Below are 19477 nucleotides of genomic sequence, written 5' to 3'. Positions count from 1 at the left end.
GAGCATGTCATTCTCGTCCATAAGTTTCTTGACGATGACGCCGGTCCTCTTCAACAAGGCACTGGTCTCCTCCTGCTGGTCTGCACTTTGGACGATCTTCTCCCTCAGTAGGTCACGCTCAGCCCGGAGCCTCTCATTGCCCTCCCTTAGTTGCCGGATGACGCCGGTAGCCTGTTCAAACGAGGCTTTCATGTCGTCCTGCAACCTCGCCCAGCTGGAGATCTGATCCATCTGGCTATGGACGATCGCATGCATGCGCCTGTAACAGTCGTCGCTTGCCCGCGAGAAATTTTCCCAGGCCGCCACGGCGTGGCGGGACATCTCTACTGCATTCATGGCGCGGCGGGACATCTCTGCTGCTTTCGCGGTGCGGCCGGACCAGTCTGCTGCATCGACAGCGTGGCGGGACCTCTGTGCTGCTTCAGCGGCGCAGCGGGACCTCTGTGCTGCTACTTCCGCACGGCGGGACATGTCGGCTGCTCTCGCAGTGAGGCAGGACATCTCTCATGCTTCCGCTTCCATGCTCGCCTCTCCCTGGTGGCAATCTCTCGGCCCAGAACTCACGCTGGCCATGGCAGACGCAAGGGAAGGATGCTGAATGACTTGTTTGTTTTTGTGGATGAGGAGTTGAGGAGGAATGTGCAGTCATCTTGGCATACTAGTATTTATAACCGAGTACTAATACGCTCCTAAGTGGGAAACCGTTTAGGTTGTGATCGGTGTGAACAGGTTTGCAATTCAATATAGCATGGAGTAATTTGGAATGTGACGAGACGCAAGCTCACAATTTATTGACGGTTCTAGTTTCGAAGTGCGACACTATTCCCGGATGGAGTACTTCTTTTTGTACTCCCTCCTTTCCGGTTTTATAGGGCTTATCTCAAAATTTTAGTTTTTCCATTTTATAAGGCTCAATTTGGTTGTTCCCCAACACATGTTCAGATTCCAAGGTGCATTAAATCATTGCATGCAAATATCAAGAGAAAATTGACCAACGCATGTACTTTATGCATGCATGCATTGCAATTAATGCATTGATAAACATAATTTTTTGAGAAAAACAAGAGCATTAATTAGGTGCTTTTGCAAACTACAAAAAATATTCCACCACTCACCATCTTGGTTGGTGAGCACGGTGAGGTCCATCGAGACCTTAGACTAGCCACAGTGGGAGTAACTTCAGTAGTAACATCGAGTCCAACTCAGCAAATTTGCTTATGTGGCAATGAGTTAATGAGGAGAGAGATAGTTACAGTAACTTAGCTAGTTACTGTAACATCACATGTCCCAAAGCAATATGAGTCTATAACCTAATAAATGAAGGTTTGCATGTTACCACACTTATGTTACTACCCACTATGAAGGTAGTAACATAGTCTAGGGATATGTGTATGTTACTAGTGTATGTTACTCTCCATTGTGGCTAGTCTTGGAGAGCTCCATCGTCAGGTCCTGTTCGGTCTGCATGATCTCGCCCTCCTCGTGAACAACCATCTCTCGACTTGGGCCGGGGTATTACAAAGCTTTACCGTCACATATTTTATACTACTTCAAGGTGCATTAAATCAACACATGCAAGTATCAAAAGGAGAGTCACGGCATGCATGCATGCGTTGTAATTAATGCATCGGTAAACGCAAATTATTGAAATATATCGAGTGTAGTGCTTTGATGTGTCGCATCAACTCGTACATCAACGAGAAGTTTGATTATCCTCTCCCTAGCGGACTTAACTGCACCTGCCTTTGGCTGTATGACAGGTTGGCCACACACCTGTCGGGCCCACCTGTCATACACGCAAAGGCAGGAGCGTCCCTCCCTCGCCCATGAGCGTGGTGGCTGGCAAGACTAGGAGAATCTTTTGCTACACGCTCTCCCTCCCGCACACGGTGGACATGCAGCAGTTCAATCAGTGTCAGATGGCCAGAAGCGTACTGTAGTACTCCTCTAGTGCAGTAGTTCATGACTATAGATGCATTTTATGTGTAGATTCACTCATTTTTCTCCGTATGTGGTCCATAGTGAAATCTCTCCAAAGACTTATATTTAGGAACGGAGGGGGTAGTATAGTACTAGTATATACCGCATCATTCTTTGCTCCTTCTTACTACTCCGACATGTGGGAGAGCCAGCATCCGGGTCGACGTGTCATGCACCAGATTAGAGCGCGGAACGGAAGGGGGCATCACCCCGGTCGGAGCGCCAGTAATTCATGACTATAGTGAGTGGTCATATCACAAGTCTTTCCAGTAGTAACGCACCGTCAAATCGCACAGCCCCACTCGCTCACCCTCCTTGCCTCTCTGTCAAACCGCCTACCCAAAAACTGCCATGCGTACTGCCCGGGAAAAGCCCCGCCCTCAACTTTTAACTACGCGAAAATAGTTCGAGCTTGTTCATTCTATATAAATACAACACTTACTGTATGTTTATTCGCCCGTGGGGTTGTTCAACGAATGGAGGGGTGGGGATCACAAGTGAACAATACTGTAGTACTACTAGTAGTAAGTAGGAGTCGTACAGTAGTCACCTTAAATAGAGAGTTTCTTTTCTTTAATGCCACGTACACAAATTGAAACGCTTGTTGTGGAGAGAAAAAAGATAATCACTCCACTATATATGGACGCAGGGGCCTGAGCGCTTGCTTTACTAGGGTTGCTCTCTTCATTCTCTCATCCTCTCCAGATATAAAGAAGACAGCGGTAGCGACATTTTCTCTGTGCTCACCGCTGGTCACAGATCCGGCCGGACCCCTTCGGCCGGTGTGTGTAGAGGACTAAAAGGTGCATCGTTCACGTGGTCATCGCCGCCGAGGGAGGAAACTCACAGCTGCCGGAGGGGCCCGATCCTCTGCCCGTGCCGTTCTCTCGACACAACGCCGGCTCGGGAGGTCCCCCGACCCTTCTTCCTACCTGCCGTATTGTCCGCAGATCCGACCTGCTGCCGCCGACATCCTGGCGACCCTCAGGTATAAGTTCTTCGAAAGCGGCCTTGCTCTACTGCCCCAGCTCCCCACGTGTCTGCATGTGCATCTTTTTCTACTCCCATCAGCTCTTCCAAAGCCACCTAAATTTTTAGTATTATTAGAGGTAAAGCTACTTCATGCATTCGAATCTAGGGCTTTGTTCAAACAACGAAGAAAGGGGGAAAAGTTGTAGCATGAATCTAGGACTTGATTCAAAGAGGAAATAATATGGTGAGAGTAGTAGAGACCGAATACCCAACCGGTCTCTTGGTTGAAAAGGGAAATAATGGGAAAAGGCAGTACAAACTGGATAAGGAACATATCTATTATTGGTTGAAAAAAGGATAGAAAGTGGCGGCTGGTGGACAAGTCAACAGAGTATGTCCAGGATTAGATTTGCTGCCATCACATAATAAAAGGTCTCCAGGATTAGATTTGCTGCCCTCACATAGTAAAAGGTCTCAGGATTAGATTTGCTGCCCTCACATAGTAAAAGGTCTCAGGATTAGATTTGCTGCCCTCACATAGTAAAAGGTCTCCAGGATTAGATTTGCTGCCCTCACATAGTAAAAGGTCTTCAGGATTAGATTTGCTGCCCTCACATAGTAAATGGTCTCCAGGATTAGATTTGCTGCCCTCACATAGTACAAGATCTCTAGGATTAGGTTTGCTGCCCTCACATCGCATGAACAAACTCGGCATCACCACTTTATGCCTCCTTGTAGGTACATTGTGCTGATGCGTCCACTGTCGCATGTCCTTATACCAACCTTTTTGCTGTTGTTAATGTAAGGGCGCATGTAAAATGAAGCGATCACACTGTTACCTTAGGGACATGTCTAACCAGTGTTATTGTTAATCTAATGCCTCCAGTGACAAGATGCAATTAAACTGTGTTACAAATGGCACTCCCGCTGTTTTGCCCAGTATGATAAGTAAGTTGCTCCTTTACGCTACTGAGTGTCCTGGTATCCCCATGGTCCCATGCCCTTAAACCAACTCTTTAGCTGCTATTGATTTACTATGTCTGGTAAACAAGCAATGCCACCATTAAAGTAATCCCATATTTGAGGAATCTCATTGTTGATCGTAATGCTTCTGGTAACATGAAGCATTGCTGACGTTTTAAAATTTCTACTGTCCTTGCGTGATTGCCATGAACATAATTAAGATGCTTCTTTTCATTTTGTATATGTTTCGTATATTCTTATTGACCAGCAACTGTTTACTTTCTATCTTTTTGTGCAGATAGGGATATCCATTTCACCTTGTTGCTATTGTGACCTTTTGGTGAACTGCACAAAACACTTTTTTTGGAATGAGTGTCTTGTGCAGTTCAACTAAAAAGTAACATGGGCAACGTCTCTCAATTTTGGTGGAACTGCACAAAATGGTGATTGGAGTTCCCAAAATCTCCGTCAATTTCTGCTGGTAATCTCGTGCAACATTTTATTAGCCTTTGCGAGATGGAGCCGTCACTGTCACCACAACACTACTAGGGAAAAGCCTAGCAGCAGCGCGGGTTTTGGGCCTATTAGCAGCGCGGGGGCCGGTGCTACTAATAAGGCGCTACAGCTAACGTATAGCAGCATCGCGGGTGCCACCCGCGCTACTACTACGTCTGTTAGTAGTAGCGTGGGTAAAAACCCGCGCTACTACTAACCCGCGGAATTTTTTTTCGAATTTTTTGCGCGAATTTTCAAATTTCTGAATTATTTTAACCTCTAATCTCTAATCACCCTCATCGCTGCTCAATTTAATCTCTAATCACCCCTCATCATTCCAAATCATCCAACTTCCCGGACGGTCACCCATCCTCTCACTACTCCAGCCTAAGCACGCTTAACTTCCGGGTTCTATTCTCCCTCGATTCCAAGTCTGCACTTGTTGTTTTCCTGACAATAGTAAGATGTCAATCCTATTAACCCTCGGGAGTTTAGCTTGAGCATGAAGTCACACATTTCGCTGTTTGAGTTTAAAACTATTGTTCTAAAAACAATAATTATTTAGTAACACTAATATTTCTTGAATAAGGAGTTTGACCAAAGTTTGACCAGATTTGACCAAAATTCCAAAAAACTGAAATAATTATTTAGTAACACTAATATTCTTGAATAATTATTTAATAACACTAATACTTCTTGAATAAGTATTTTGACCACAGTTTGACCAGATTTGACCAAAATTTAAAAAAACTGAAATTTGAGCATAACTTTTTTTCCTTTTAGAATTTGAGGATTCTAAAAATTTGCAAACAAGCCGTAGGCGGTCTCCATCGTATGCGGATTTTCGTGCTGAACATTTTGATATATTATACGTTTTTTCTGACATCGTATGCAAAAGTTATAGCCGTTTTACATTTTCCCTACACTTTTTGCAAAACATGACCAAATTTAAGTTTTTAAATTTTCCTAACTAGTAGATGTAGTAACATAACTACATCTCGAAGGATTTTAATTTTTGAAACATTTTGATATATTATACGTTTTTTTCTAACATCGTATGCAAAAGTTATAGCCGTTTTACATTTTCCCTACACTTTTTGCAAAACATGTCCAAATTTAAGTTTTTAAATTTTCCTAACTAGTAGATGTAGTAACATAACTACATCTCGAAGGATTTTAATTTTTGAAGTTTTTATCATTTTCTTTTGCTTTTTACAAAACCGAAAAGGCGATCCACGGGGGGGGGTAGAGTTTCAAAATGGGACCTTTAGTAGTAGCGAGGGATTTTACCCCTCGCTACTACTATGGCATGTCCCGGAGGGGCACGGTTGAGACCTCTTAGTAGTAGCGAGGGGTAAAAACTTAGTAGTAGCGCGGGTTTATAACCCTCGCTACTACTATGGCATGGCCCAGGGGCACGGTAGAGACCGCTTAGTAGTAGTGAGGGGTAAAAACCAGCGCTACTACTATCAACTTAGTAGTAGCGAGGGTTAAAAACCCGCGCTACTACTATGGCATGTCCCGGGGGGCACGGTAGAGACCGCTTAGTAGTAGCGAGGGTAAAAAACCAGCGCTACTGCTATCAACTTAGTAGTAGCGAGGGTTAAAAACCCGCGCTACTGCTACTTAGCAGCAGCACCTGATTTTAAAGCGCGCTGCTGGTAAGATTCTGTGTATAGACTTTTCCCTAGTAGTGCAATGGCACTTTATTTTAGTGAAACTGCACAAAAGGATAAGAAAATTATAGCTGCACCTTACATGAGCCGGACAGCCAACCTTAATGTTCCTCAATTTTAGTGCAACTACTAGTGAAGAACCTGCCAGCTCACAAGAGCAAGTACTTCTTGCTAGCTGAATGATCCAATCTTTGCTTCATTTCAGGTGAACTGCAGAAAAAGGCGCATGAATTGAATCATGGAACTCCAGGCAGACCTCATTCAAGTAGAGCTGGAGGTTGACTTCAAGGAGGCCGCTATTAAAGCGAAATCATGCTCTCCTGTCTCCTTATTTGTGTTGTGCAAACATGTTGTGCAAACAGGAATACTCAACTACAGATTTGTGACGGTCAAGAGCATTCGCCAAGTTCTTCGATTGTATGACATGGCTAGCCAAGATGGTTTTAATCCCAGTATTCACTTTATCAAAAGGCTCTAATGGGTTGGTTCTGAATCTTGCAAGCTGGGAATCAGTGAGATGTGTAGGCATCTTTGTTGTACTTATTATTTGAATCTTATTTGTTGGTTCTGAATCTTGCAAGCTGGGAATCAATGATATGTGTAGGCATCTTTGTTGTACTTATTATTTGGATCTTATTTGTTGGTTCTGAATCTTGCAAGCTGGGAATCAATGAGATGTGTAGGCATCTTTGTTGTACTTATTATTTGGATCTTATTTTTTTGGTTCTGAATCTTGCAAGCTGGGAAACACGGCATGATGATGTAGATGACAACAACCATAACAAACAGTTCAAACTTGGTAGTATTATCTTTGTGAAAGTGCGACAAATGTGCTGATCGTGTGCGTCCTGAGAATAATAATTCTAATTGTTGTGCATGTTGATCCTGTGGCACTGATAGAACGAGCGAATGCATTGCTTGTTTTAAGTATAAATTTCTATTAAAGCTAATTAAATTTAAGTAAAGTGACCACTAACTCCTGTTATTACAGTACCAATACGGACCCGCTCGTGAACCGACGTGTGGCCGAGGGTGCATCTTCTGCCGGGCGTGTAGCGGACGAGGGAGGGGTAGTAACTGTTGTCGCCTATACACACTCAACTTGCTGTTGAATCCAGTTCCCCAAGAGCTAAAAAACGAACTGCTGCCGCCGCCTACACACTCGTTCACTCGAAGAGACTCCAATGGCGATCCGAGGAGTGAGCATGCTGGATATGGACTTCAGTAAGGAGTTCCCCTTTGAGTTCGCCGTTCAGTCCTATGGCTGCACCAAGTTGAATGTGATGTACACCAATGATACGGACTCGGTGAAGCTCTGCCTCGCCTCAGTCCTATGGCCGCACTAGGTTCTGGAGCATTCGCCCGTTTCATCAGCGGCGCCGACTGCACCTTCGCTACGGTGGAGAGAAGGAAGAACGCAATGATTCGGCCATCTGGTGCAACAAGCTTGTTGACATCCAGAAGCAATACAAGATCATCAGCAACGGGCAGGAGAAGGACTCCGTGGTTGACCTCGCTGAGACCATCATCGACCCCTGATACGCCAACATGAAAGAAGACGACCTGAACACGTGGGAGGTACCTCTAAATCTAGCCTACATAACCTACGCGGCCAAGGACGCATACGCATGCTACGACATGTACAGGCAGATCTTGGACATGAGGGCGTGTCTGCTTCCCGTAACCGACGAGTACACGGACAGCCGCAACGTCATGATCAAGCATGCCAGGAAGGTCTAGATGTTGTACTTTATCTGTTTATAAGCACCTTTATCATCTGAGTGTTTCATGCATTAGCCTATGTGTCGTAATTATCTGTTTTGTCTGAAATATTTATTTTAAGAACCCATTAACCTGATTGCTTTTTTAGTGGCTATTTGCTTATGTATGTAAACTAGTTCACTTGTCCTAAAAAAACTAGTTCACTCGGCTGCCGTGCTTTGAATCTCCTTCCTCCCAACATATTCCCCTCCTCAGGTGGACCCAGCAGGTCTCTGAATTTTCTCCCACTTTCTTTTTCGATGTAAACTGAGTTTTCTCCCAGTACTTTCCCCTAGAACCAACTCAACTATCCCACGTCTAGCCTAAAAAATAATAATACCCCACGTACTATTAACTCATCAAATTAAAATGATATTTTATTTCGTAAGTTGAAAGTTCTTACAAAATAAGAATAATAATTGTTTATATATAACTTGGCAAGTTAACTCCTAGTGATTGCGTACATAAGCTTGCAAAGATTTTACTGACGTGCAATCATGTGTTTATGTTTTTATAACATTTCTTCATCTAGCCCAACATGATATTTTCACCCAACCCAGCAAGTTTGCGGATTTCGAGAAAAATGCAAATGGAATTTAAACGGGCTGCATAGATGCTACATCATTGTTTCACCCAGCCCACCAAATGGACTAAAAAAACAAATGGATTGGCTGACATGTGGGCCAGTAGGTCGAAGCCTAAGAAGGCGTTGGATTTACATCCAACGGCCGGCATTCTTCTTAAATGTCTCGTCTTCTTCCCCCAGCGCTGCTGGAACCGCTTGCTCCAGCCTTCGGCGTCCAGCCCCGTTGTTTTGGGCTCCTCAGCGAAACACTACCCCGCCGACGGCCAGGCCATCCATCCACTCCGCACCTCCTGTTATTCTCTGCCGAGTGTAGGCCCACCCCGCACCCGAACCAGTCAAGTTTCCCACTCCTCTCCGTTTGCGACTCCACTACCGCGTCTTCCCCATCTCCGGGTCGTTCCAGTCTGGGGCCTCGCCGTCGCCCACTGCCTCGGTGCGCTCGGCGCGGCGTGGTCAACATACGAGAGTCATCGGAAGAGGACTGTACGTGGAGAGCCTGACGGCTGGGACCCACGAGGTCCATGGTCGCACGCAAGGAAAGTTCCTCCTTATTACGCACTTTACATGCACTGTACGTGGGAAGGGCTTCTGTATTTCACGAAAAAACGTTCCTCCCGCTGACAGGTCAGACCCACCAGCTATATCTTCGCACGCAAGGAAGTGCCTCCTTATTATGCACCAAAAAATGAATACCCCCTGCTAGCTAGGACCTACCATAGTGGGTGGCTGACTTGTGGGCCTACTAAGTTGACGAGGATGGAGGGCTTTGTCAACTTAGTCAATATGAACGATTCTAGCTCCAGTGACCGTACGATGTCCATCCAACGACCATAGTGCTTCTTCAACCTCTGTTCTTCTTGCTCCAGCCGCCCAAAGCAGCGCCGGTCGTGCCACGCGCTCCTGCCTCTCGTGGCCGGCTGTGATGCCGCGGAGGCCTCACCGCCCCCTACTACTCCCACCGCTGGCCCAGGGTATCCCTCTACTCACCCACACCTCCTGTTATTCTACGCGACGGCAGCCTCACGCCGCAGCCGAACCAGTGAACCCTCGTACTCCTCTCCGCGTGGGCATCCACTGCCGCGTCTTCACCGGCTCCGTGTCGTCCCCTTCCTAGGCCTCGCCGTCGTCCACCGCCTTGGTACTCTCGGCGCAGCGTGGTCAATATGGTCAATGACCAACTTCCATCGGAAGAGTACTGTACGTGGAGAGGCTGACAGCTGGGTCCACGACCATAACCCAGTTTTTTGTGACTTGCCAAGTAAGTCGCTAAGGGAGTCCTAGATTAGGGGGTGTCCGGATAGCCGGACTATACCTTCGGCCGGACTCCTGGACTATGAAGATACAAGATTGAAGACTTCGTCCCGTGTCCGGAAGGGACTTTCCTTGGCGTGGAAGGCAAGCTTGGCGATACGGATATGTAGATCTCCTACCATTGTGACCGACTCTGTGTAACCCTAGCCCTCTTTGGTGTCTATATAAACCGGAGGGTTTTAGTCCGTAGGACGAACAACAATCATAACATATGCTAGCTTCTAGGGTTTAGCCTCCTTGATCTCGTGGTAGATCTACTCTTGTACTACCCATATCATCAATATTAATCAAGCAGGACGTAGGGTTTTACCTCCATCAAGAGGGCCCGAACCTGGGTAAAACATCGTGTCCCCTGCCTCCTGTTACCATCCGCCTTAGACGCACAGTTCGGGACCCCCTACCCGAGATCCGCCGGTTTTGACACCGACATTGGTGCTTTCATTGAGAGTTCCTCTGTGTCATCACTTTTAGGCCCGATGGCTTCTCTGATCATTAACAGCGATGCGATCCAGGGTGAGACATTTCTCCCCGGCTAGATCTTCGTATTTGGCGGCTTTGCACTGCGGGCCAATTCGCTTGGCCATCTGGAGCAGATCGAAAGCTACGCCCCTGGCCATCAGGTCAGATTTGGAAGTTTGAGCTACACGGCCGACCTCCGCGGAGACTTGATCTTCGACGGATTCGAGCCGCAGCCGAGCGCGCCGCACTGTCACGATGGGCATGATCTAGCTCTGCCGCCGAACAGTGCCCTAGAGGCCGCACCCGCATCAGCTCCGACCCTTAATTTGGAGCCAACTGCGCCAATCGAGGATGGGTGGTCAAGATTTGCTAGCCGATAGATGGACTGAAGTCCTTGCGGCCGAAGAGTATGAACTCGAACGCCCCTCCAAGAGCTACCCAAAGAGGAGGAAGCACCTAAACCTACATCACCAGCGCATGATGCGACCGACCGGCCATCACGTGGCCGCGACAGAGAGGCCTCTCGGCCCTCCACTCAAGCCGCACCCCGGTGCTACTCAAAAAATACCAAGGCACGGGAAAACGCGCCAGACCTGCGAGATATATTGGAGGACAAGGCAAGTCAAACAAGATCGATCTACGGATCGCGTGGGCACCCCACGGCACGAGACGGTAATCGTCACTCCGGATACAGTAAATCCGGCCGGGCCGAACACAGTAGACAAAGCTCGTTTGAGCTGCATCGTGATATAGCCCAATACAGAGGCGCCGCACACCCACTATGCTTCACAGATGAAGTAATGGATCATCAAATCCCCGAGGGTTTCAAACCCGTGAACATCGAATCATACGATGGCACAACAGATCCTGCGGTATGGATCGAGGACTATCTCCTTCATATCCACATGTCCCACGGTGATGACCTACACGCCATCAAATACCTCTTACTCAAGCTTAAAGGACCATCTCGGCATTGGCTTAACAGCTTGCCAGCAGAATCAATTGGTTGTTGGGAGGACCTGGAAACCGCATTCCTCGACAATTTCCAGGGCACTTATGTGCGACCACCAGACGCCGATGACCTTAGCCACATAATTCAGCAGCCAGAGGAATTGGCCAGACAATTCTGGACACGGTTCCTAACCAAGAAAAATCAAATCGTCGACTGTCCGGACGCAGAGGCCCTAGCAGCCTTCAAGCATAACATCCGCGACGAGTGGCTTGCACGGCACCTAGGACAGGAAAAGCCGAAATCTATGGCAGCCCTCACGACACTTATGACCGACTTTTGCGCGGGAGAAGACAGCTGGCTAGCTCGCAGCAATAACATGACCAAGAGCCCTGGTAATTCGGATACCAAGGACAGAAGTGGCAGATCACGTCACAACAAGCAAAAGCGCCGCATTAACGGCGACAATGCTGAGGATACGGCAGTTAATGCCGGATTCAAAGGCTCTAAACCCGGTCAGCGGAAAAAGCCATTCAAAAGAAATACTCCGGGCCCGTCCAGTTTGGACCGAATACTCGACCGCTCATGCCAGATACATGGCACCCCCAAAAAACCAGCCAATCACACCAACAGGGATTGTTGGGTATTCAAGCAGGCAGGCAAGTTAAATGCTGAAAGCAGAGACAAGGGGCTGCATAGCGATGACGAGGAGGAGCCCCGCCCGCCGAACAATAGTGGACAGAAAGGTTTTCCCCCAAAAGTGCGGACGGTGAACATGATATACGCAACCCACGTCCCCAAGAGGGAGCGGAAGCGTGCGCTAAGGGACGTATACGCGATGGAGCCAGTCGCCCCAAAGTTCAACCCATGGTCTTCCTGCCCGATCACTTTTGATCGAAGGGACCACCCCACTAGCATCCGTCATGGCGGATTCGCCGCATTGGTTCTAGACCCAATTATTGACGGATTTCACCTCACTAGAGTCCTTATGGACGGCGGCAGCAGCCTGAACCTGCTTTACCAGGATACAGTGCGGAAAATGGGCATCGATCTCTCGAGGATTAAACCCACTAAAACGACCTTTAAAGGGGTCATACCAGGTGTAGAGGCCAACTGCACAGGCTTAGTTACACTTGAAGTGGTCTTCGGATCTCCGGATAATTTCCGAAGCGAGGAGTTAATCTTCGACATAGTCCCGTTCCACAGTGGCTATCACGCACTGCTCGGGCGAACCGCATTTGCCAAGTTCAATGCGGTGCCACACTACCCATACCTCAAGCTCAAAATGCCAGGCCCTCGAGGAGTCATCACGGTCAATGGAAACACCGAACGCTCTCTCTGAACGGAGGAGCATACGGCGGCTATCGCAGCGGAAGTACAAAACAGCCTCTCAAGGCAATTCTCCAGTCCGGCCATTAAACGTCTGGACACCGTCAAGCGCGCCCGTAGTAACCTACAACAAGACCGCCTGGCATGTTCCGAGCAAGCATAGCAATGCGGCCCCAACCCCAGCCCTCGCGAACTTGCGAAACCAGTGTTGCGCGTACATAACTACGCTCTGGAAATAACATGGGCACAGGGGGAGGGGCACCATCACGGCACGCCCGAAACGCAGCTTAAACCGCACTAGGGCCTGCCAACTTCTTCATTTTCTCTTACTTTCAGGACTCCACTCTTCGGAAGGCCTGTCCGGCAGTATAATTGCCGCACAAACAATACAACAACCAGGGGAGCAGAAAGCTATGCCGCACTATGGAACTCTAAGGTGGTCTCTATAATGAGCAGTATACCCGTTTCACATACCATTCCGCAGCTCGCCCCTGAAAAGGACATGTTAAATAGTCCCATCTTTTGCTTATCGCACTATTTGTATTGTTCTGCTTTGATCGCAACTTTTTTAAATAAACAATGCATAGCTTCCGTCTATTATTGCATTACTCTTTTTTATGAATATATGTTCATTAATGACATGTTGCACCCGTACACTTTGGTACGACCAATATGCCAGGGGCTTAAGTACCCCACAATATGGTGTGAGAAGTCCGAACACTTTCACAAGTGCGGCACCCCGAACTTATAGCATTATATGCATCGGCTCCGAATCATGTCTTGGGTCAATAGTTGGGTTTGCCCGGCTCCTATGTTTTGGTACCTTACGTTCCGTTATATCGGCTAAGGTAGCACTAGGAGAACTACTGCGATTGTGCCCCAGTTGAGCTGGGCTAAGCACCTCAGTAGAGAAAGCTAAAACTGACTGTCATGATGAGGCGAGAGATGGTCGCTGTTCGAGAGGTTTTCGAGTCCCTAAAGACTTATGCCGCTTAGAGCGAGGAGTCGGCTTTGTCCGGCCTAGGCGTGGATAGTGCCCCGAACTCGGTCTTCTGAACGCTAGGGGCTTCGCCGAAATTTAAAATTATAGAATTCTATGGCTAAGTGAGAGTGTTCAAGCATTATAGTCCGATTGCCTTGGTCGTTGTGTTGAGCGCCTCCCTCGAAGGACCCAAGAATGGGAAAAAGAGCGCTCATGTTTATCCCGAACACCCCAGCACTCATGGCATGGGGGAAGAAGCCGACGACTCGCCATCTCTTAAATTTGATAAACGGCCGCACAGAAGGTAATATTTTAAATTCAAAAGCGTTGCTTAGCGCATATGAACAAGTTTTCAGCGTACAGGATCACAAATGCGAGTTTACTCAAAAATTACATCTTTGGAGCATTCATCCTCTATAAGGCGGGCACCCTTCAGGACGCCCTCATAATACGCTTCCGGGACGCGATGCTCCTTGCCCGGTGACAGCCCGTCCTTCACCGGCTTCTCCGCATCCATCTTGCCCCAGTGCACTTTAGCACGGGCAAGCGCCCTACGGGCACCTTCGATGCAGACGGAGCGCTTGATTACTTCAAGCCATGGACAGGCATCCACCAGCCGCCTCACCAGCCCGAAGTAGCTCACAGGCAGAGCCTCTCCAGGCCAAAGCCGAACTACGAGGCCCTTTATGGCCTGTTCGGCCACCTTGTGGAGCTCGACCATTTGCTTCAGCTGGTCGCTCAAAGGCACCAGGTGTCCGGCCTCAGCATACTAAGACCAGAACACCTTCTCCGTCGAGCTCCCCTCCTCAGATCGGTAGTAGGCGGCGGCATCAGACGCACTACGGGGCAAATCTGCGAATGCTCCTAGAGAGCTCCGGACTCGGGTAAGTAACAAGTAATTCACTTTCACGTGCTTGCTTTGCATAATGAATGACTTACCCGCCGCTATCTTCTTCATCGCTTCAATTTGTTGGAGGGCTTTCTGGGCTTCGGCCTTGGCAGACTTCGCGCTTTCGAGGGCTGCCGCAAGCTCAGACGCTTGCGTCTTTGAGTCAAGCTCCAAACTCTCGTGTTTTTTCACGAGAGCCTGGAGCTCTTTCTGCACCTCCTCCACCCGCGCCTCCTGCTTCCCTCTCTCTGTGCGCTCCGCGGCCGCTCTATTTTCGGCCCCGGATAGCGCTTTCTTAAGGGTTTCCACCTCGGTCGTGGCCCCTATAATAGCACGTTGATCCTGTCATTTTTTGCAACCACATCTTCTCTATATACTTGCGCAAGGTATTACTTACCTTCCTTCTCCTCGAGTTGCTTCTTGGCATGGCCGAGCTCATTCTCGGACCACGAGAGGTTTTGCTTCAGCGTATCCACCTCCGCAGTTAGTGCGGCGGAGGCCAGCAGCGAAGCCTGCATACGCATATTGACTTGATTATGTTAGACTACTACAAATGTTATTAGATCCTCTATTCGGCTTTTCTTTCCGAACACCGAACAGAGCATCAGGGGCTACTGTCTATGCGGTAATATTTTTACATATTCTTTACTTACCTCAAAGCCTGTTAGAAGGCTGGCACAGGCTTCACAGTCCGCTCTTGGTGGACTGAACCTTCTGGATCACCGCACTCATAATAGTGCGGTGCTCCTCGTCGATGGAGGCGCCTTTAAGCACCTCCAGCAAATTGTCCAGTGCCTCCAGTTGGACGGAGGTCACCGACTCGGTAGGCTTGCTCCTCTTGGAAGGAGGCTGCCTACCGGAGTCCGGAACCGTTGAAGGTTCTGGCGCGATGTCCGGCTCAAGGCCAGACTCGGGGCCCTTGGGGGTTTTATCCCCTTTGCGCCTGGAGTCCGGGAGGTCGCCTTGCGGTGCCTCCAGGACCACCTCCTCCTGGCTTGGAACCTGTTGGGACAGCACCTCGGTGTCGTTCGTAGGGTGGGGGGAGGTAGCGGGCGGAAGTGAATTCACGTCTGATGAATCCAGGGAGCCGCTCGACGACTCGTCGAGCCCGGCCTTGGGCGGACTGCATAGTCATATTCGGCGTAAGGAGGAGCTGTGCAAGAAAGGAACACTATGAATTGCTCTGGTGTCCGAATACTTACGATCTCGCCAGGGGCTTGGCCCTATGCGGCCACTCCTCTTCGCCGTCGTCGGCGTTGGTGGAGTAGTCCGGAGGAAGGGTCTTCCCCTTCTTGGACCCTTCGGCCTCCCCAGTTGGGGCGGCCTTCCTTTTCTTCTCTCCTCCCGCTGGAGGGGGAGAGGACTCTCCTTCCTCCTCCTCGTCTTCATGGGAGGAGTGCGCCTTGGAGTCGTCGGATGATGAATCCGACACCTCCTGGCGCCGGGCACTCTTTTGAGTCCCCGTGGCCTTCTTCTCGGCCTTCTTCTCTGGCACCACATAGGGTGCCGGAACCAGCAGCTTCTCCAAGCGAGCGTCCGCTGGGCCTTCGGGCAAAGGAGCCGGACAGTTGATCTATCCGGACGTCTCCTGCCAATCCTGTCAAAGGTAAGGGATCTTAGATCCCGCATGGAGTCAAACTATGAAAAACTAATACCCTGTAAAAGGTAAAAACAGCTTACCGCACGAGCGTGACGCTGCGTGCTGAATCCGCGATCCTCGGTAGCGGATGCGGGGGCCTCGGCGCCCTTGAAAAGCACCTTCCAGGCATCTTCGTATGTCATGTCGAAGAGCCTACTCAGAGTTCGGTGCCATGCCGGGTCGAACTCCCACAGGTTGAAAGCCCGTTGTTGACACGGGAGGATCCGGCGGATGAGCATAACCTGGACTACGTTGACAAGTTTGAGCTTCTTTTCCACCAGGGTTTGGACGCATGTTTGGAGTCCAGTCAGCTCTCCTTTTTTACCCCACGACAGGCCCGTCTCTTTCTAGGAGGTGAGCCGCGTAGGGGGTCCGGATCGGAACTCGGGGGCTGCGACCCATTCAGGGTCGCGCGGCTCGGTGATGTAAAACCACCCCGATTGCCACCCCTTTAGGGACTCCACGAAGGAGCCCTCGAGCCATAGGATGTTGGCCATCTTGCCCACCATGGCACCTCCGCACTCCACCTGGGTGCCGCGCACCACCTTCGGCTTGACATTGAAAGTCTTGAGCCATAGGCCGAAATGGGGGTGGATGTAGAAGAAAGCCTCGCACACGACGATAAACGCCGAGATGTTGAGGACAAAGTTGGGGGCCAGATCGTGGAAATCCAGGCCATAGTAGAACATGAGCCCCGGACAAATGGGTGGAGAGGGAAGCCCAGTCCGTGGAGGAAATGGGGGAGGAACACCACCCTCTCATGGGGCCTAGGGGTGGGGATGAGCTGCCCCTCTTCGGGAAGCCGGTGCGCAATGTCGTTAGACAAGTATCCGACCTTCCTCAGTTTTTTTATGTGTTCCTCCGTGACGAAGGAGACCATCCACTTGCCTCCCGCTCCGGACATGGCTGGAGAAGGTTGAGGTGGGGTGTGCGGACTTGGGCGCTGGAGCTCGAGTGCGCGGAAATGGATAGGCAAAGGAGGAAGAAGGCATGGATGAAAACGTGGATCCTTATCCCCTTATATGGGTAGACGCGACTATGCGTCCCCACCAGCCTGGTAAAACTCGCTTATCTCCCAAGCGCCGTAATCAATGGCGCGGTTGGGTTACCCACGCCCGTATTGATGAGAATCACGGAATAAGGGGACACGATCTCTGCTTTGACAAGACGTGCCAAGGAAACCGCCTCGCTAAACGCGCTGAGGTGGGACAGTAAAGCGATTTGAATAAAGATTTGGCCATGGTGTGATGTCACGCTACAGAATACGTCAGCAGATTGTGTAAATATTATTCTCTCTATGGCAATATGTGGAAACTTATTTTGCAGAGCCGGACACTACCTTTGTGTTCAAAATCTTCTATGAAGTACTTGGAGGAGGAACCCGCCTTGCAATGCCGAAGACAATCTGCGCGCCGGACTCGTCGTCATTGAAGCCTGGTTCAGGGGCTACTGAGGGAGTCCTGGATTAGGGGGTGTCCGGATAGCCGGACTATACCTTCGGCCGGACTCCTGGACTATGAAGATACAAGATTGAAGACTTTGTCCCATGTCCGGAAGGGACTTTCCTTGGCGTGGAAGGAAAGCTTGGCGATACGGATATGTAGATCTCCTACCATTGTAACCGACTCTGTGTAACCCTAGCCCTCTCTGGTGTCTATATAAACCGGAGGGTTTTAGTCCGTAGGACGAACAACAATCATACCATAGGCTAGCTTCTAGGGTTTAGCTTCCTTGATCTCGTGGTAGATCTACTCTTGTACTACCCATATCATTAATATTAATCAAGCAGGACGTAGGGTTTTACCTCCATCAAGAGGGCCCGAACCTGGGTAAAACATCGTGTCCCCTGCCTCCTGTTACCATCCGCCTTAGACGCACAGTTCGGGACCCCCTACCCGAGATCCGCCAGTTTTGACACCGACAGTCTCTTTGTCAGGCCTATTGGGATGCAAATCTTTCAAGACGAGGAGAGCTTCATTCGGCTGGCCGAGAAAATGGCCTATCAGTAATGAGAAATGGGCTGTACATTTTTAAAACACATCAAACCGGCAATTAGTTTCAAATATCTTTTTTTCATTTCGAGATTTTAAATTACATTAATTTTTATGCATGGCGAATTTGTTGGATTTTATATTGATATACATTTATTTTTAAAATCAGTTTGAATGTGAGTCGAAATTTTAGGATTAAAAACAGTTCGGACCACACCGAAATATGCAAAATTTCATATAATTTTTTAACCGTGGCCACAATATGGGCTGTAATGCTAACAAAAAGAATATGGGCTCCAAAAAAACCATAAGAATTAGCAAATGGGCTGTAAATTATTAGAAATAATGGCAGATGGGCTGTATGCTGTTTTCCACAGATTTGAGGCTTTCCTAAAAAAAGGTTGACGCACAAGCAGTGGCTATTGGATGTCCATCGAACGGCCATCGTGCTTCTTCAATCTCTGCTCTTCCAGCTCCAGCCGCTCAAACAAGGGCCGGCGGGACTGCCTGCTCCCTCCTCCCCGCGGCCGGCTGTGCTGCCGCGCAGGCCTCACCGCCCCACCATACTCCCATCGCTGGCCTTGCCATCCCTCTACTCACCCACACCTGCTGTTATTCTCCGGCGACGGCAGACGTACCAGTAAACCCTCGTACAGTCGTACTCCCCTCTGCGTGGGAAACAACTGCCGAGTCTTCCCTGCCTCCGTGTCGTTCCCTTCCTAGGCCTCGCCGTCGTCCACCGCCCTGGTGCTCTCGGTGCGGCCTGGTCAACGTGGTCAACGACCGACATGCATCTGAAGTGGACTGTACGTGGAGAGGCCGACAACTGGGTCCACGGCCGCACGCAAGGAAATGCCTCCTTATTACGTGCAAAATAATGATTCCTCCACCTGACATCAGGGACCCACTGAAAGGGCCTCTGTATTTCACGAAAAAACGTTACCGCCGCTGACAGCTCGGACCCACCAGCTCTATTCGCATGCAAGGAAGTGCCTCCTTATTACGTAGAAAAAAATGAATACTCCCCCTATTAGCTGGGACCCAGTATAGTGGCAGGCTGACTTGTGGGCCTACTAAGTTGACGGGGACGGAGGGCTTTGTCAACTTAGTTAATATGCACGATTCTAGCTCCAGTGAACGTACGATGTCCATCCAATGGTCGTAGTGCTTCTTCAACCTCTGGTCTTCTTGCTCCAGCCGCCCAAACCAGTGCCGGTCGTGCCTCGTGCTCCTGCCTCCCGTGGCCGGCTGCGATGCGGCGGAGGCCTCACCGCCCCCTACTACTCCCACCGCTGGCCAGGCCATCCCTCTACTCATCCACACCCCCTGTTATTCCACGGCGACGGCAGCCTCACACCGCAGCGAACCAGTGAACCCTCGTACTCCTCTACGCGTGGGCATCCAGTGTCGCGTCTTCCCCGGCTCCGCGTCGTCCCCTTCCTAGGCCTCGCCGTCGTCCACCGCCCTGGTGCTCTCGGCGCGGCATGGTCAACAT

Source organism: Triticum urartu, chromosome 1 (genome assembly GCF_003073215.2).
Source record: "Triticum urartu cultivar G1812 chromosome 1, Tu2.1, whole genome shotgun sequence".
Lineage (NCBI taxonomy): Eukaryota > Viridiplantae > Streptophyta > Magnoliopsida > Poales > Poaceae > Triticum > Triticum urartu.
The sequence above is the reverse complement of the archived record's forward strand: the minus strand, read 5'-3'. Positions refer to the sequence as shown.